Raw genomic sequence first — 4231 nt, forward strand, 5'->3', positions numbered from 1 at the left:
GTCGCCTTCCAGCACGGAGGACGTGCCCTTGCCATGACGCCTCTGTCCTCCCGCCGTCTTGCATAAATTGAAGCCCGTGGCACCAGCTAGAGCTTCTGTCCTGGTCACGAGCAGGACATGCCGCCAGAGGGAAGGGTTAGCCGTGAAGCTGTCCACCCGTGCCCTGGGTCTCCCCCAGGTGTGTGCCCGCTCCACGCCGGGCTCAGCCCCGGAGATGCGGAAGCCATGGTGCCAGCCTTGCTGGAGAACAGTGGGCCACCCCCCCCGGAGCAGGGCCGGGGCCGAGGGTCTTTGTTTCCCTTTCTGCTGGGCACCCAAGGGCGGAGCAGAGAGCCTGAGACGCAGCAGAGGCAAGACAACGGACAAGCAGAGTCCAGTGACGGAGACATTAGGGAAAGAACCACAATGAGAACAAGGCTGGCAGGTGCAGAACATTTTATTTAAAGGGACTGAAGACCTAATTGGACCCTAAGAGTCTCAGCTAGAGCTTGCACCCTTAGTTCTGATCGTGGCCGCAGGACTGGCTCCGTGGGGACCACGACGGGAAGGGACAAAGAGTGAGGGTCACCAGGAGCCAGCAGACACGGAGGTAAGTGCTCGTGGAGGAAATTTCAGGGTACAGGTGTTGGATGCCGGGAGGGATGGGGTGAGGAGGACGAGGTCCTCCTGATAAGTAACTGCAAAGGGGGTCACAGGATAAACCAAGGACTATGACAGGGTCATTTCCATCCTTAGGACTCAGAGAAAACTGTCCCTGGGTCGAGAGCAGCCCAGAGCGGAAATGAGGAAGGAAGTCTTCCTGGGGACCCTGAGCTTACCTGAGTCTTATGGTCAGCATCTCAGATCTTGCACTGACAGCAGACGGGGACACAGCAGCTGGACTGGGAGCAGCAGGGCTTGCAGCAGCTGGACTGGGAGCAGCAGGGTTTGCAGCAGCTGGACTGGGAGCAGCAGGGTTTGCAGCAGCTGGACTGGCAGCAGCAGGGCTTGCAGCAGCTGGACTGGCAGCAGCAGGGGACACAGCAGCTGGACTGGGAGCAACAGGGGGTACAGCAGCAGGACTGGGAGCAGCAGGGCTTGCAGCAGCTGGACTGGGAGCAGCCACAGGAACCACAGGAGCCACAGCCCCCACAGGAGCCACAGCCACCCTTGGAGCCCCCGCAGGAGCCACAGCCACCCTTGCAACCCCCACAAGAGCCACAGCCCCCTTTGGAGCCCCCACACGAGCCACAGCTGGAGCAGGAACAGGCTGGCACACAGCAGCACACGGGCTTGCAGCAGCAGACGGGCACACAGCAGCCCCCACAGCTAGAGCCGCAGCCCCCACAGCTGGAGCCACAGCCCCCGGAACAGCCACAACAGCCCATGGTTCTGGTGGGTTGAGGGTGGATCAGGTCAGAGGAGCAGGTGCGGAGGACAGTGCTCAGGTGTGGGGCCTCCTGGGCCGGGAGCCCTTTATACACCTGCCCAGGGTCAGCTGAGATGCTGGACACACGGCCACTTCCTGGTTCCTGTTGTGCCACTTCCCCAGGGAAATCGTATTTGTTTGTTTGTTTTTAATCTGAAAATAACCTCAGTGCGGTCGTAGTTTTGCACTTTTCCTTCAGTCCACCGTTTCCCCTCATGTGCTCCCTGACAGACGGGAAAGCCGTCCGTCCGTGTGTCCGCGGACGGTGATGGGAGCAGGGCTCTTGGCTTGGAGGCCGGGCTCATCTCAGCGACCTGTACTGGTCTCCTGGGGCTCCAGAGCAGGCGGCCACAGGGGGACGGCTTGACAGCGGACGTTCCTGCTCCCGCAGTCTGGAGGCCGCAGGTCCTCGGCGGGGTCAGCAGGGTCGTGGGCTCCCTGAGGCTGCGGGAGGATCGCTGCTGCCTCTTCCGGCTCCTGGGCTGCCGGCATCCTTGATGTGCCCTGCGTCGTGCTGGAGCCTGAGCCCTCTTCACGTGGCCTTTCTCCCGTGCGTCTGCACCGCACCTCTCCTCTTTGCTCTCACGAGGACACCGGCCTTCAGTTAGGTCGTCGCCTTGTCCGGGACAACCTCAGCTTGGCTCCGCCTGCAAAGACCTGATGTCCCAATGAGGGCGTACTCTGAAGTTCCAGAAGGACACGGTTCGATCCCCTGCACCGTCTCATTATGTTCCTGACGTCGCCCCTGGTGCTGCCCTGACCGTGAAAGCCCAGGGAGTGTCCACAGAAGGCACAGGGGATGGAGTCCAGGGAAATGCTCTGGACCGGTCAGTCCCGTCCTGTCGCCTCTGGGAAGAACAGGACTGAAGGTCAGGACAGGACCCAGGACTAGGAAACGACTCGGGATCAGGACAGAATTCAGAATCAGGGTGGCACTCAGGGTCAGGACAGGGCAGGACTGGCTGGCTCAGGAATCGCTTGTTTAGGGCTTGGAGGTGGTATTTTGTTCACCTCTTGCAAGATTGGACACGCTCCAAGTGGGCCCGTAGAGCGAGGAAGCAACGGCAGCGTGCCACGGCGCCCAGCAGCTGAGGGGCCCCTGCTCCCGTCAGGCTGGATGGGCAAGGGGGGCCCACGCTGTGGACGAGGCCCTGCCCCCACCCCAGGTGCAGGACGCAGCCATGAGCCCACGAACGCCACCCTGGGCAGCCCAACATGACTGCCAGACACGCTGTCGCTGACGGTGTCCTTCAGATGCTGGGGGGCAGAGGCGTGCCAGTGAGGTGTCCTCGGAGGCCCGCGACAGGGGAGAAGGGCAGAGGGCAGAGGTGGAGGGTCCCCGCACCGAAGGGGGCACAGACTGAGGACCAGCTTCCAAATTCGCGGGACCTCTGCGAAAGGAAGCTGCAGAGGCCCTGGTCTGAAAACGGAAGAAATTCAAGAGCAGATGGGGCGCCCGGGGGGCTCCGTCGTCGGACGTCTGCCTTCGGCTCGGGTCGTGATCCCGGGGTCCTAGGATCGAGTCCCGCATCGGGCTCCCTGCTCGGCGGGGAGTCTGCTTCCCCCCTGCCCCTCCCCCTGCTTGTGTTCCCGCTCTCGCTGCGTCTCTGTCAAATGAATAAAATCTTCAAAGAAGTCAGGAGCGGCGGTCGCCTCACACCTGTCGGGACGGACGGCCGCCGTCCGAAAGCCAAGAGACAACACGTGCCGGCGAGGGTGGCAGCGGACGGGCTCCCGTGTGTGGCCCGTGGGGATGCAAACCGGTGCGGCCCGGCAAGCCCAGGACGGCCCTGCGAGCCCGGGGCCTCTGTGGGGTGTGCACCTGCAGGGAGGGACCCCCTTCCCTCTCACAGCGAGGTCTGCCGCGCCCTTCGCCGCAGCAGCGTTCACAGCAGCCAAGACTCGGACCCACCGACGTGCCCGTCGGTGGATGGAAGTAAAGGAAGTGTGACGTGCACGCCACGGAAGGTCACTCGCCTTTAAAGAAAAAAGGAATTCTGGCCCACGTTATAGCGCGGATAAACGGGGAGGACATTGTGCTGAGACGAGCCAGAGGAAGACAAACACCTCATGGCTTCCCTTCCCTGTGGGGGGAGACGGCGGTGAGACAGAAATGCAGAGTCCAGAAGGTGCCGGAGAGCGGAGACCAAGCCCTCACCCATCCGCCGGCCTGTGCGTCCACCCGCCCCCAGCAGAGGCGTCTGTGCCCACCCCTGCCCACAGCCTCTCAGGATGGGCCGGGAGCTGCAGGATGTCCTGGGGGGGCCACAGGCCTCATGGCTGGAACCGCATCCCTTGTAGAGCCACAGACAGTGCAATCTCCATCTCCACTCCCTCTAGCCGTCGGACCTGAGCCATCCTGGACCCTCTCTGGGACTCTGTTTGTCCGTAAGGGGGGACTCGGTGAGGGAAGGGGAGATTGCCGGGTGCCAGTGAATGAAACAAAAATAGAGCCGCAGGCCCCAGGCTCCCAGCAGGAGCGCAGGTGTCCGCTTACCCTTGCTCTCCGTGGACTCTGGGGTCCGCGGTCTGGCATGGTCCCTGTTCCTCCCAGCACAACCTGCACCCCCCAGAGCACAGCCCATCCTCCAATGCCCCCCTAGAGCACTTGCCCAGTCCCCAGCACCCACCACGCTCCCCTGGCACAGCTGCCCCCCATTCCTCCCGAATCCTCGGCAGGCCTGAGGGCTGAGGGCAGGGTGCTGGGAGGAACACGGGGCGTGGGAAGAAGCGGTGGGAGCAGAAGGCGTGGGAGCCCCATGCTGGCCCCCGGCGCCCATGAGGCCGGGCCTGCACACACCCTGAGAGGGCAGCAGGCCTGCC

The 4231-nt window shown here is 63.2% G+C and overlaps 1 pseudogene; it reads left to right on the plus strand.

Moving 5' to 3' along the window:
- Positions 1 to 781: 781 nt before the first annotated feature.
- On the plus strand, positions 782 to 1906 carry LOC116599989 (annotated as a pseudogene).
- The last annotated feature ends 2325 nt before the right edge of the window (positions 1907 to 4231 follow it).

Source organism: Mustela erminea, chromosome 9 (genome assembly GCF_009829155.1).
Source record: "Mustela erminea isolate mMusErm1 chromosome 9, mMusErm1.Pri, whole genome shotgun sequence".
NCBI classification, from domain to species: domain Eukaryota; kingdom Metazoa; phylum Chordata; class Mammalia; order Carnivora; family Mustelidae; genus Mustela; species Mustela erminea.